We start from the raw sequence: 15,146 nt of genomic DNA, 5'->3' as shown, positions 1-15,146 counted from the left end.
TATAGCTCTGTGTTGGTTAATCTTGTAATTTCAGTAGGAAAGAGCTCTCTCAAGTCCTTTTTATAACTGGCAGTGGGATGTTGCAGCAATGCTGGGTGTAGGTCAGAAGGTCCAGAACTGGCTTCTAGCCCAGAACCACCAAGCTAAGCCCCTGGGGACACAAGGGTCACCATGTGCTGAGGAGGCAAGATTGGGCTGAGAGAACAGCTTTGTTCCAGGGATTTGGATCTTTCCTGCTTCTGGACATGGCCTCAGAAGACAAGATTTTATGGTCTATAGTTTGTCCTATACAGACCATGGAGGTTCCATGGCTGAAAATCATGAATTGGTGAGATCATGTCCTAATTCATTCTTCCATTCATTATGTAAAGTGAAATCATGTAAGAAGGACCTATAAAGAGGGGCTTCCATGAGGATATAGTGTATGTATGTGAAATATATAGACGTGGACCAAGGCACACAGTAGTTTGTGAATGTTCACAAGCCTACAAAGTGGGTACTATTGCACTATTTTACAGTTGCAGAAACGGAGGTACAGAGGAGGTAAGTGGCTTATTCAAGGTGCACAGCTAGGGAGCAGCAGAACCAGGATTCAAACTAAGATGGAACACTTGACCACATACACCTTATCCTTCCCCTCAGTATCTATTATGCTTTTCTGCATGAGAAGGCTGAGCATTGACTGAAAGCCTCAAAGTGCCAGTCCACTGACCTGCTTTCAACAGGAAGTGTCTACTTGAGATGTAAGGGTCTGCAGCTGGAAAGTTGGCTGTAGAATCCCATTCAAAACTCTTATTCCAGTCCACTGGGGCAGAGGGGGAGGAATAGGAGCCCACAAAGAGGACATCTTGGAGGTGTCCAAGAACATGTGTCCCGTGGCGTGGCATGGCCTCCCAGCCTTTGCTGCCAGTTTGGAGCTGTCTCCAGGCTATCTTGGAGGGGCTCACCAGGGGCCTGCTGTATCCCCAGGAGTCCCAGTGCTCTAGGAGCAGCATCTTGATGCATTTTTAAAAAAATATTTTATTTATTCATGAGAGAGAGAGAGGCAGACATAGGCAGAGGGAGAAGGAGGCTCCTCGCAGGAAGCCTGATACAGGACTCCATCCCAGACCCTGCATCACGCCCTGAGCTGAAGGCAGATGCTCTACTGCTGAGCTACCCAGGTGTCCCTTCTTGATGCATTTTTATTAGCAGCAGCTAGAGCTGTGATAAGTTTGTTGGACTCAACACTACTTCCATTGTAAATGTGGACGTGTTTCCAGAGTAAGCATTCTTAACCATGCGGGGTGAGTGTCAGAAGACCACATACCTTACAATACCCGTTTTATAACCTGAACAACAGGACAGTGATGACCAGTGGGGTGTGTAGAAGGATGGCAAAGAGGTGCAGGGAAGCGTTCATGTTATTGGTTATCTTCTGGTTCTTGTGGGTTCATAGGTATTTTATAATTATTTAAATTTTTTAAATTTTTTTTTACTTTTATTCATTTATGATAGTCACACACACAGAGAGAGAGGGGCAGAGACAGGCAGAGGGAGAAACAGGCTCCATGCACTGGGAGCCCGACGTGGGATTTGATCCCAGGTCTCCAGGATCGCGCCCTGGGCCAAAGGCAGGCGCTAAACCGCTGCACCACCCAGGGATCCCTAATTATTTAAATTTTTAACTAAAAGAGATAACCCTACCATTTGGGATCCTCATCCCAAATGAAGTTGTAAATGATTCTAAATTTACTCCTGCAGAAAGATAAGCAACATCTGAATTCGTAGAATGAGGATTTGGGCCGCTTAAGGCAAACATGGGGCCTGGTACCATCCTTCTGGCTCCTGTCTGGTTCTTTCCTCAGAACATCTGAAGCTGTTAATTACACACTAAGACTTCAACAACTCATTCTTCAGACTTTACTGCCCTAGGATATTACTGTGTGTTTTCAGCTGCTGATAGTGGCCTGGCGGGAAGATAGGAGCATCTTCCCCAACCAGACAGAGAATAAAAGGAAACTGAACATGGCCCTGCTCCTAGGATGTGCACAATTGGGAAGATGAGAAATACTTGGGAGAAGTGACTAACAAGTAACAAGTGCCATGACACTGAAAGCCAATCGCTGTCATTACAGGAAATAAGCCACTTGTCAATGCCCTTAGTTATCTGCGATCCCAGCCAAAGACTGTGAACAGGAATTGCATCTCTTCCCAGCACTGAAAAGTTTCATTCTTAGTGTACTAATGGTGGGTATGTTGCCTCTTCACTAATGAAGGACAATGATTCTTTGATTCAAATGACACAATTACCCAGTGTTGGGTCCCCCAGCTGAACTTGACTCCCCAGGAGGATACAAGGGAGCATGGCTTCCGTTCTTGGAAAAGTTAGTAAAGTCAGTTAAGAGGAAAAAATAACATGAGAAAGGAGCAGACAGCAACCAAAGCTGATGTGTGGGCAAGGGAAATGTGCGCTGCAGACCTCCCTGTGAACAGCCTTGGTCTGAGGAGGCTGGATCCTGGGGCATCACTTCTTAGGCTGACACACCAGCATTCATGGGTTCAGGCCTGCAAGAAAAGTTTTACTTGATTGTGTAATTAAATCACAACACCCGGGCACCTCCTCGAATGCAGGAATTCCGCCTGCGTTGAGGTCTCAGGAATGGGAAAGCTCTGCCAAACCAGTGTAATTACTTGGGAACTAGTTTTGCTAGGGTGTTAGCAAAGTGGTCTGGATTTCAAACTCTGGACAGTACTTGGATATGACCGCAGTGGCTCAGTTACATTTCCTTGTCCCAACTGGAAAGAAAGCATAAATATCTCAGATGTGGCTTATTTGTGGGCTTAATTTTACATTTGGAGTTTGAAGTGTAACCAGGGCATTTGAAGGTAACTTTGAGGTACATTCCTCTCTATCCCCTGATTCCTCATTCAGAAGATTTGTCTGGATTATAGTGTTGCATACAATTGCCACGTCCAGTTTGGGGTTTGTGATACACAAGAATAGAATAGAAATAGAGGTGATAACTTATTTTAGTGTATGTAGAGATTTCACATTTCTCAACTTACACTTTTTTTTTTTTAACTGGAAAGAAATATGCCAAAGAATTAACAGATGCTTTTGATGAGATTATGGAGGATTTTTCCAGCTGCACTGAATTCTTCACAATGGAGACCTTGAAGTACACACACAAAAAAATGAGGGAAATATTGAGTGAACTCCCTATAGCATCTCCTGGCTTCAACAATCAATTTATTGCCAACTTCATTTCCAATATAGCCTCATCTGAATTTCCACTATTGCTGTTACTCCAAAGTAAATCCTGGACATGATAATTAGAGAATCAGATGTGTTTATGAGCTTTGCATAAAATACTCATTTCAAGGTTGGGAGTGGAGTTAAATTCTTTCTTTTAAACTGGTATGGACCACTCCTGTCAGCTTGTTTTCATTTGAGTCCTCTCTACCCTTTAATATTTTCAGGTCTTTCAAAATCCCTCTTGTGGAAGATGTTTCATAAAAATGTAAGATGGGGGAGTCCTATTGCACAGTAAATGTTAGTAAATAGTAAAAATATTCATATAATTATACCTCACTTTATTCCAGAAAGGACTTCAAGACATTTAAAACATAAAGTCAAGGTAGCAGGAGTTCAATATGCCATAAAAGAAAGAGACAAAAGTATACTAAATGCTACCCACATGTTTGTTTTTAAAGATTGATAAGGGAACCTTGTTAATTTTATAGCTCATAGTTTCTATGAGATGAAAATTGAGTTTTAAGGGGCTTAATGAGATTAAAAGAGAAATTACAATAAAAGAATTTCTGCCTGGGTTCTTGGTAAATAGAAACTATCACAAGGGTTTATCTTTCATATAATGAGTTTTGCAAATCAATAAGGAAAGATGAACACATGAATAAAAATTTGGTAGGCGATTTGCAAATTTACAGAATATGAAAATCCTTCAAACACAATGTTGAAACTCATTAATAAAGCCATAAAATAATGCCTTGCCACCTCTCACCCATTAAAATGCTTTGTTGTTGAATCACAGTACCAAAACTAGGGATTCCACTTCCAGAAAGGTAAGGAAATAATTATGGATATTGAAAATATCTAAGGAAGAGGGCAGCCCTGGTGGCGCAGTGGTTTAGCCGCCTGTAGCCAGGGGCGTGATCCTGGAGATGTTGGATCGAGTCCCATGTCTGGCTCTCTGCGTGGGGCCTGCTTCTCCCTCTGCCTGTGTCTCTGCGCCTCTCTCTCTCTCTGCATCTCTATGAATAAATAAATAAAATCTTAAAAAAAAAAGAAAATATCTACAGAAGAATGTTCTTTACAGCATTGCTGACAAGAGTAAGAAATTAGAAATAATCCAATGTTCAACAGTACCGGTTTGATGTGAGGTGTCTGCAGTAACTTGCAATCAGAAAAACAGTAATAATTACAAATTTTTAGGAACTTGAAATTGCCACATCTAGAATCATTTCTGGGACAACTTCCTTCCCACAGAACTACAGCTTATGAAAGTACAGCAAATCTCACACCTTTGAAGGAGGAAAATTAGGGTGAGAAGTGGCAAGGCATTATTTTATGGCTTTCTTTTTCTTTTCTTTTTTTTTTTTTTGGAAATATTTTAGGGGAAAATGAGCAAATCAAACTTTTAGGAGCCTCGAATCTCAAAATCATCTATTTACTAAAATACACATAAGACAACCTTAAAGTTATAGTATGAATGAGGAATACAACATAGATCAAAAAATTTCCACTTTCTTACAGAAAAATATAACCTAACAATGAAACACCATTTTTTTACTTCCCAGAAAAAAATGGCATGGTTTGTTAAGTGAATTTTGAATGAGGCCTAAAAATATTTACCTATGCCACCTATTTTGAAATTTTTATCCATAATTTCATAGTGTTGAAATTATGGATGAAATGTTTCATATTGTTGAAATACTATGAAACACATAGTGTTCCGGTTGTATCTTCACTAAAAAAATGTTTAGCCCCTAAAGCAGTATTTACAGTAAATCTGGTATGAATGTCAAAAGAAAAAAATTGTTTTCAAAAATGGTGCAAAAGCATTTTGATTTTAGCACATCATATTGCAGAAAAGAATATGAATACAAGTTTGCAATTTTATGTATACCTCCAAAGAGACTGTCACTGACCACAGTATTTATATTGCTATATTAGCAATGAGGATTTTTGGGTATGTTTTTAAGGGCCACATAAAAATAGGTTCAAGGAACAGATTAAGTTGAAGTCCTAGATTAAAATGTTTGGTTTAAAGAATTTTCTACAACAAATTTCATGTTTATGTATGAAAAGTTATATAACCTTATATGAAAATGTCATTATTTTCTACACTATACTAAATGTACTTCCTAAGAGGAGAAAAAATTAATATCTAAAATAAATTAAGAAAAAAAATAAAATAAATTAAGATTACAAGACTATCAGCCATCCTTTGAACTCATCTATTTACACAAAGTATACACATTTGTTTCATTATTAACCGTAAAGAAATGAGGTGGTGACAACTACCTTTTGCACATCATCAACTCACTTTCGCCACAAGTGTGTCTTTGGTGTGAGTGTATAAGAACTAGGTGTGCCCACCCCTCATCACATCACCCGCAGGTTTATTAAGAAGATGAAGGTGTATTTTTCTTTCTTTCAAACAACATCCCGAGCAGACCGTAAGTAGCCTGAAATGATAAAATACTTAACTGGGCCTTTAGCTATGGACACAGATTGCTAAAATGTAAGTTATTTGCCCAAATTATCACATCAAATAACAAAGTCAGCCATAAAGCAGGCTGAAAAGCATGAAGTATTTCACGTAAGTGCGTCTTTCAATCCTTGAATTTCTGCAGAAACATTGTAACCACCATATAACGTGAGAGGGATACACAGAATCCAGAGGTTGCAGCTGCAGGTCGATGCTTCACAGGTGTCTCTGTCTGTGAACGTCTCCCCTGCGCAGCAGGCTCGTGGAAGACCACACAGTCAATTTTCCTTTTTTTTTTTTTTCTTTTTTTTCTTCTTTTTTTTTTTTTCAAAGCCATTTTCTATTATCAAAAGTAGGTGTGTTGGAACCTGGGAGTCTGGGCATCTAAGACAGGGCCTAGCAAACTCCAATTCCTTCTCTTTTCATTTAGGACAGACCTAACCTCTGCCTTGCAGAGAGAAAAACGTTTTCGTGTGAAAGCAGAAAATAACCCGTCGGGACGGAACGTACCCAGTTTCCTCGGTTTCCTCATCAGATCCGTGTCCCCTCTGAGCTCGGCCCCACCCTGAGCGGGGAGGGAATTTATTGTCAGGCCCAGACGCCCCGCGAGCCGAGGAAGTGGGGGAAGCCTGGGCCGGAGGGGAGGCGCCCGGTCCCTGCGTCTCCGGCCGGCCAGCTGCCCTCCAGGGATCAGGACTCGGGGCCGAGAGAGGACCCGGACCCTCCCGCAGCCTCTGCCCCGGGCCTGCACCTGCCGCGACCCCAGCTGCGGACCCAGCTGCGGACCCAGCCCCCGCACAGGCGCACCTGGCGCAGGCGCTCTCGGACGCACTCCCGGGAGGCCGCGGCCGCACCAAGGGGCCGGGGCCGAGCTACGTTTGTTCTCGTTTCCCTCGGCGCCGGGACCTAGGCGAGGCCGAGAGGCGGGTCTCCCCCAGCGCGCAGGCCGACCTCCCTCCTCCTCCCCCGGCCGGCCGGGTCGGGTCCCGAGCGCCGCCTCCCGCGAGCGGCTTACGTCACAGGAGCGCCACCGCGCCACATCGACTTTAGCAGAAAATCTCCGCTCTTCCGCAGGGTGTCAGGATGGCCGAGTGGTCTAAGGCGCCAGACTCAAGCTCCGCTTCCCCGCTGGGGATTCTGGTCTCCGAATGGAGGCGTGGGTTCGAATCCCACTTCTGACACATACTTTTTTTTTTTTCTCCAATTTCCTACACATGGAGATCAACCTGCTGAGAAGTCTGACCAACGTCTAGTATTAACGAACGTAAAGATTTCTTACAGGGACTGTTAAAAACACCGAAAACGTGAAGAGCGAGAATATCGCGATACGTCTCGAAAGCCGAGATCTCTGGTGCAAGACTTCACAGGGAAAGCCCCGAGAGGAGGGCATCCGTGGCGATATCGCGAGAGAGCTGAGAAGCGCGCGAGGTTTGCGGCTCGTCCCGCACGCGCTCTCCGTGGCGTCGGCGTCCGCGTCGGCGTCCGCGTCCGGCGCTTTGGTTTTGTCTTCTCGGCCCACGCCGGGCGTCGCGTCGTCCGTTTTCTGGGGTAGGGCCAGAAGTGTGCACCTTCCTCCTTCCGGTTCTCTGGTGTTCGTGTGCTTTCCCTGTGTCTGCGTTTGCATGTGTGCCCTGGACACGGCTTTCTCGAGACACTCTGTTCTTTGACGTGTCTCACTCGGGTTCTCGCCCCCTGAACACCTTCCTTGGAGGAATCGCGAATCCTCCCGCAGGGCGACGGCTCCCACTCTATGCACCCGCTTTCCCGACGTATTGAAAGTGCAGTCACCGCTCGCCCAACACATGCTTCCTGAGTGCTTTCCACCTGCCTGGGAGGCAGCCCTGGGCGGCGGCGATAATAATATAAAATAGGATAGGATAAAAATGTGAATTTAAAATAAAATAAGTTTCTGCCCTTGTGCTTATATTACAATGCAGTGAACTTTGGTTCTGCCGCAGGAACACATTCCAACATTTCCTTACTTCTCAGGAGAAGAATCTTGAGATTAAATGTTTAATGCCGGCTCTAGGAGATTCCGGTTCCAATGGCTATATGCTTTTCTGTCATCATGGCCACTCATGACTCTGCTCATCTCACCGTTAATTTATACCAATCTCAACATGTGAGAAGCTGTGCAGGTATCAGCAGACATGCATCGTGGACAAGACCCAACCATCCCATCTGAATTCAGATGCTTTCATGTACCACCAAACAGACTCAATCCCTGCAGCACATAAATCAGCTGTGGTTAAGTGAAATGCGAAATGAAATATAGAAACTTGGTGAGGGGAAAAGAAACTCATTCTGGCAAGATTTCTACTACTGTTACTAAATATACATATATATAGCACATAATACATCTTATGTATGTATAACTACTGCCCTCATAAGATCATTTTCAGAGGAGCAGAAACAGGATTTCTGGAGACTGGAAGAATGTGTAGCTTCTTTTGGAGAACTGGGTGAGTTAGAAAAAGACAGGAAGATAATACAAGAGAGAGGTAAGAGTAGCTGGTTCACCTGGAAAATTCTAGAAGAAAAAATAAGGCTGTTGTCATAAATGACTTTTCATATATCTGACATATTGGATTTTAAAAGGTTAATTTTACTTAAAGATTTATTTACTTATTAGTAAGAGACACACAGAGAGAGGGAGGCAGAAGCAGAAGGAGGCTCCATGCAGGGAGCCTGACACAGGACTTGATCCTGAATCTCCAGTATCAGGCCCTGGGCTGATAGCAGCACTAAACCGCTGAGCCACCAGGGCTGCCCTAATTTTACTTTTAAAATTAATACCAAAAAACATGATTACAGAATTTTTACAAAACTACTTAAGTGGAACTTTCCCCTTCCTGTTTCACTCACTTCGATTAAATGCCTTTTAGAATTATTGGGAAGATACTTAACTTGCTTCACTCTCTTCTTTGTCCTCCCCTTAGGAAGAAAAATCTAAGAGTAATAGTTTTTCCTTCTCTGATCCACATTTTGGGTGGCACTAATATTCAGCTGTGCTTCTATGGTCTCTTCAGCTCTTTGCATTGGTGGTTTTACAGAGTACTTGTGCCTTCACACAACTGCTAGGCAAATGAGTCTACTGGGTTCCAGGTATAAACATGGGAAGGAGTAGAGAGAGCCCATTTTAGTTTTAGATCCAAACCATGTTCTTCAGTCTATGTTTGCCAGCAACAAGCTGGTATTTTGCTTCTGTCATTGGTGTAAACTCCTTGTTGCCAAATTGTTAAAGACCATGTTAAAATAAAAAGGTAAATTTATGACTTTCATACAAATGAAAATGAGTATGTGTTGAGAATAACTTAACAACTAGTAAGATGTTACAATTGGCTCAAAAGAAAATTCAAAGTACTACCCATTTATAGACAATCTGGAATGCTGAAGTAACTTTGCAAGTTGATTTTTTTAAACTGTCCATTTCCAGGGCAATGATCATTTGCATTCCACTGGACACAATTCATTTGCATTTCTGTGGTGAAAATCATTTTCACTGTTACCAGTTTCCTACGACTCAAAGAGTTGTGAGATAGCTAAAAAATCAATGAAAATCACTGTTATGGACTGAATGTGTCCCTCCAAAATTCATGTTGAAACCCAATGTCATGGTATTAGGAGATGGGATCTGTGGAAAGTAATTAGGATTAATATGTCAGGAGGGTAGAATGCTCCTAAATGGGATTAGGGTCATTGTAAAGAATCCTGAGGGAGCCTGCTTCCTCACTGTGCTCTTCAGCCATTTGAGAACACAGCAAGAAGACAGCCTTCCAAACACAGGAAAGGGCCTCATTAGAACCCAACCCGGTCGGTGGTCCCTGATCTGGGACTTTATGCCTTCTGGAACTCTAAGATATAAACTTCTGTTAGTTAAGCCACACATTTTGTGGCATTCTGCTACAGCAGCCATGACTCAGACGGTTGTCCTACTCAAGCTACCATGGAAACCTTGACAATTTTTGAAAATTTGAAAATTTTTCCTGACAAAACTCATAGTGGAAATGGATGCGATCACAACCTTCAAAACTGAAACATCCTTTCTTATTTCACTAGCACACTCACATGGAATTGGGCTTTAGAGTTGAATTCATTAAAAAGTGGAAGATAAGCCTTTATCTCACCACATTGCAAGAACCCTCCAATTTGCAATGATGTCTAGCCAATCAATATCCTTTCTTTTTTTTGAAGATTTTACTTTTAAGTAATCTCTATACCCAACGTGGGGCTCAAACTGACAAGCCCAAGATCAAGAGTCCCATGCTCTACTGACTGAGCCCGTTAGGTGCCTCTAGGAGGCTTGATTTCGTAATCTTGACTTTGTAATATTGAGGAGCTTGGTCTCCATGCTGGGGCGGGGTGAGGTCATCCATGTCTATAACTTATATCGTTTGAAAGAATCAGAGTGAAATGAGAAGTAAATATGTAGCTCCTGACCTGAAGAAACCTGTTGGAGAGGGGAGTCTGACCTGACCACTCAAGGATATTGGAAGATGTCCTTAAATGTTTTGAAGGGAAAGGATATAAGCTTGTTATTCCTTCCTTTCAAAGTCTGGTCACCAATCAAGAGCTTATAATAAGGAAAGGGATCAGAATAAGACATGAGTTTTAAGGGCAGCAAAATATGTTTTTTTAGCATAAGGATTATTTTGAGAAATAGCAGACACAGGAGAATCTCTGAAAACAGAGTATAAGTTACCCTTTTGTAAGGGTGTCTCCCTCTGTATGAGAAAGAGAAGGATGACCCTGGATCAGAAGAAACAAGAAGGTACTAACAGACCTTACTCCTATTTATACTTTTCCTGGTCAGCTCCTGTAACTGACCTCCCCTACACCCTCTTTGTCTTTAGCTGAAGATGGTATTCAAGCCTGAATCCCAAGCTACCTGAGAGTCACTCATTCTTCCCTGGGTCTCTCCCATGTGTCCATGATACACACGTTAATAAATTTGTGTTTGTTTTCCTCTTGTTAATCTGCCTTTTGTTACCAGGACTCCAGCCAAGAACTTAGACGGGTAGAGGGAAGATTCTTTTTTCCTCTCTTACAAGCTTCAAAATTCTACAAACACAGCTGGGAGTCTCATCCATTGCTTCATCTGCTTAGGGGAAGCAATGAACGTTTATTTGTTCAGGTTTCAGAGCCCAAATGAGTCTAGAGAGGTGTCAAGCTGCAGAATTCTCCTATCACAGGGGTAGGGGGGAAAGCACTGCAGATGAAGGGAAGTTCTGAAGATTTGTGGCAAAAGTCTAAAATAGCTCCCAGTTTGAAGTTCTTTGACTATCAGATCATTTAACCTCGTGCCTCTTCCAGGAGCAAATGAGATGATGTGTGCCAAGTGCATACATCTTCCCAGCACAAAGAAAGGAGTCTGCAGGTGCCAGGCAGGGGTAGTGTCGGTGGGAGAAGCAAATCTGACTCCGGAGCGACAGCCCAGGGTTCAGAGCTGCGCGGCCTGCAAGCGCCTGGACGCAGAGACGGGGGCCGGCACACCACTGAGCGCGAGGCCCACCGCATCCTAGAGAGGCGCTCCAGAGAGCCCTTGGCCGGCCCCCGCCGGCCGCTCTAGGACCCGCCTCTTCACGGTCCTTAGCGGCCGATCCCTACTTCCGGCTTCCGTCGGGGCCTGCGTGGGAGGCAGGGATGCGGGGGAGGCTGCGGGGGGCGGGAGTAGAAGAGCCTCCGCTGGGGGAGGGGGGAGCCCGCTCAGGGGAGTGGGGGGCTTGGTTGCGGTCCCTGGGGCGCGCCCTTCGGCTCCGGACGCCCCCCAGCCCCCGCCCCGCTCCCCCAGCGGGCCCGCGCTCGCCACCTCCTCCAGGCAGGCCGCCGAGCCCCCCGGAGGGCCGCGCGCTGTGCGGGCGCGGAGACGGATCCCGGGAAGACGCGTGAGCTGGAGACCTTCCCGTTTCTTCCTTATCGGAGACGGGGTTACTTGGAATGACAGGTTGTCCTTAGTCGTCCTCCTGACTCGGTGGTGACCTCGGGGGACGTTGGTGGAGGGTAGAGCGGGGCCTGCACTGTTTGGGGCCTGACCCAAATCCAGCGTTGTTTGGCTGACTCCTTAAGGAAAGAAACAAAGAGGAGAAAAAGCTGAACCCAGTCTGCTCCGGGATGGGTCCTGGACTTTCCGGGACTTTCCCTCCTTGTGACACTAGAGGTCACAGCCGGGGTGGTGATTTGAATGATTCGCATTCCGTGAGACAGGCCACGCGGGAGCAACAGGACCTATGAATGCGCAGGTGCTCGTGCATCCCCCACCCGAGGTGCTTGTTACTACAACCCTATTGCCGCCCGAGTTTCCTGAGAACACCTGGGGAGCCAGCCTGAGCACACAGTCCTTCCTGCTGCCCTCCCTGGGCTGTAGCAGAAGCCCCAGGAAACCTCTACGGGCCTCGTGGATTTCTGCTGTAGGCGATGCCGGGGCCTGCTGGGGGCCAGAAGCACTTGAGAAACCCAGGAAGCGTTTGGTGTGAATATGTGGAAGAGGAGCCCCGATCCGGGGAAGACGGACCCCTACACTATCCCTAACAGCATCCCTGTCAGGTAGCAAAGGGGAGGCTCCTGGAATCCGAGCGGGAAGGGGCAGTTCATTCGCGGGAAAGCAGGAAACGCAAGGATCTTTCACTCTCTGGGAATTGGGAGTTTGTGATCTCTGGTCTCTTACAGGTTTTCTTTGCTCCTGGACGATGACGAAATTGTCTTTTGGAAGCATGGGAATGATTTTAGCTTTTGTTTTTCCTAATGGTATTTCCTTATTGTTTCCTGAGTCAAAAATGCATCTGGCATCTAGATGGTCCTGTTTGTAGGTTTTCCACTTCTTTGCCACACTGGAAAGAACCTCAAGGGGGATCTCTCCACGGAGAGAGTTTAATACACCCTTTAGGGTTGTTTCAATCCAGCAGTGAAGCCACAGGAAGCTGAGGCTCTTACCCTCCCAGCTCCACAGGAGTCTGTGGGGTTCTGTTCCTTAATAGTGGAGAACAATGAACATACTTGGAAACCAGAATCCAGCGTACCAGGGAGATCTTTTGCCTATTTCAGAGAGTTTTGTTATCCAGACAGCTGGATCCCTTGAGGCTCTAAGTCGCACCAGGATCCATGAGCTGTGCCAACACTGGCTGTACCCCAAACCCCCCGGCAAGGAGCAGTTCCTGCCCAAGGACCTTTAGGCTTGGATGCGGGAGCAGCATGCTGAGAGCAGGAACGGGGTGGTGGCTGTGCTGGAGGACCTGGAGAGGGAGCTGGATGAGCCCAGAAAGCAGGTGGGAGAGAATGTGAGCTGTCCTCGGGGAGAGGGTTTAGATCTCTGCTCCACGGGGAGGCATCTACCCAGCACTTGCAGAGTGGGCAGGTTTCTGTTTTCTGTAAATAAACACAGAGCTATGAGCTTCAGGTTTTGTTTTTATCCTATTGGGAACTTCAGGGATTCTTCACTCTAATTGAAGCCATCAAGAAGAGGGACAGATAGGGGAACATTGCTTGAGCAAATACCTAGCCACCAAAATGAATACAATGAACCTCTCCATTGCTCTCATGCCATTTCCTGTCACTAGGCTCATTGCCAACCTTCTGATAGGGTGTTCTGGATCTCGGCAACTCCTAGAAGGTGTATAGGGACAGACGCTCAGATTTGGAGCAATTAAATCTCCAAATTTTTTAAGATTTTATTTATTTATGCATGAGAAACACAGAGAGAGGCAGAGACACAGGCCCCATGCAGGGAGCCTGACGTGGGACTCGATCCCAGGACTCCAGGATCACGCCCTGGGCCAAAGGCAGTGCTAAACCGCTGAGCCACCCAGGCTGCCAGGCTGAATGATTTTATCTTACTTGTAAATACATATTTCAAGGAAGCATATGCTTTCCTAATTACAGGAGAACCTGTACAGTCCTGGACTGATGGAGTTAGGAGTTAGATCCGTGAGATGGTAGTGATCTCAAGGACCCTCACAGGAGGCGGGGCGGGGGTACAAGTCAGGGTAGACCAAACTGGAGCCATCGCAAATAGACCCTGGATGAAGTGGAATGGCAGAGCACAGTCACGTAACAGTTCCAGGTGATACTAGGTTGGGAGCGGCGGGCAAGAATACTGGAGAGGGCACAGGTGGACCACTCACTGCTGTTGGTCCATTTCTTCTCCAGTGCTAATGTGTTTTAATCATTGTAGCTTTATTTAAATATTTTATATATTTATTTGAGAGAGAGAGAACAAGCAGGGGAGGGGTAGAGAGAGATGGAGATGGTTCTCCATCCCTGAGCAAGGAGTCCAACACACAGCTCCATCCCAGGACCCTGGGATCATGACCTGAGGCAAAGGCTGATGCTTCACCAAGTGAGCCACCCAGGTGCCCCAATCATTGTAGCTTTAAAATACATCTTAAAAAATTCTTTGAATGTTTATTTTTTTGTTTAAATTCAAGTTACTTAACCTATAGTGTAGAATTGGTTTCAGAAGTAGAATTTAGTGATTCATCACTTACCTGTAACACCCAGTGCATCACAGCAGGTGCTTCTTTGATGCCCATCCCCCACCCCCAGTTCTCCATCGTGAAGAGTCTCATAAAGTTTGCCTCCCTCTCATTTTTATCTCATTTAATCTGTTTTTATCTCATTTTATAAAATATATTTTTAATATCTAGTAAAGCTAGTCCTCATCACTGCTCTCTAACAGTCTTTTTCTGATTATTATATGCTTATTTTTCCAGGTGAACATTAGTATCATTATATTATCTTCCTCCTACACTCCTTCCACTAATTTTTTTGTGTTTATATTTGAATTATGTTAAATTCCTAGATTAAGAGCAAGGCATATATTTCTATTTACTAAATTCGTCTTTTTTTATAAGGCAGCAGTTTTTTAAAAATCCCTATAGAGACCCACCACATTTTTTGTTTTTGTTTTTCTACTTTACTGTTACAAAAAGTATCCTTTTCCCATTACATGTTCTAACATTTTTAAGTACTATCAGCAAACTAAGTGATTGTGTGAATTTTGACTCTGGCATTGATCATGATGTTATACAGAAATGCAAGTCCCAAATACCCGATCAGCATTACTAGAAAATGTGGTATATTTTAGACACAAGTCCTTTATCAGATACTTCTTTTGTAAAAAGATTTTCACCCAGGCTACAGTTTGTCCTTTCATTCTCTTAGTAGCGGCTCCTGCAGAGCAAAAGTTATTAATTTTAATGAAGCCAACTTAACCAATTTCTTTATGCTCTTGGAGTTGTATCTTTTTCTTAAAGATTTTATTTATTTATTCATGAGAGACACACAGAGAGAGTCAGAGACATAGGCAGAGGAAGAAGCAGGCTCCCCAAGGGGAACTCGATGTGAGACTTTGGTCCTGGGACTCCGGGATCACACCCTGACCCAAAGGCAGATGCTCAACCACTGAGCCACGCAGGTGTCCCTTTTGATGTTGTATCT

The 15,146-nt window shown here is 44.6% G+C and overlaps 1 long non-coding RNA gene and 1 other non-coding gene across 2 annotated transcripts; one reads left to right on the top strand and one right to left on the bottom strand.

The window, feature by feature from the left end:
* Window positions 1-1,000: 1,000 nt before the first annotated feature.
* Window positions 1,001-9,683, bottom strand: LOC118353433 (uncharacterized). Its single transcript, XR_007408335.1, has 3 exons — window positions 5,618-9,683; window positions 3,049-3,155; window positions 1,001-2,547 (listed from the first exon to the last, which is right to left on the bottom strand). It is a non-coding gene; the product is annotated as an uncharacterized LOC118353433 (long non-coding RNA).
* TRNAL-CAA (transfer RNA leucine (anticodon CAA)) lies at window positions 6,792-6,895 on the top strand. The gene is made up of 2 exons: window positions 6,792-6,829; window positions 6,850-6,895. It is a non-coding gene; the product is annotated as a tRNA-Leu (tRNA).
* Window positions 9,684-15,146: the final 5,463 nt, after the last annotated feature.

Source organism: Canis lupus, chromosome 35, assembly GCF_003254725.2.
Source record: "Canis lupus dingo isolate Sandy chromosome 35, ASM325472v2, whole genome shotgun sequence".
In the NCBI taxonomy this organism is placed as follows: domain Eukaryota; kingdom Metazoa; phylum Chordata; class Mammalia; order Carnivora; family Canidae; genus Canis; species Canis lupus.
This window is presented reverse-complemented; position numbering and strand designations above follow the sequence as displayed.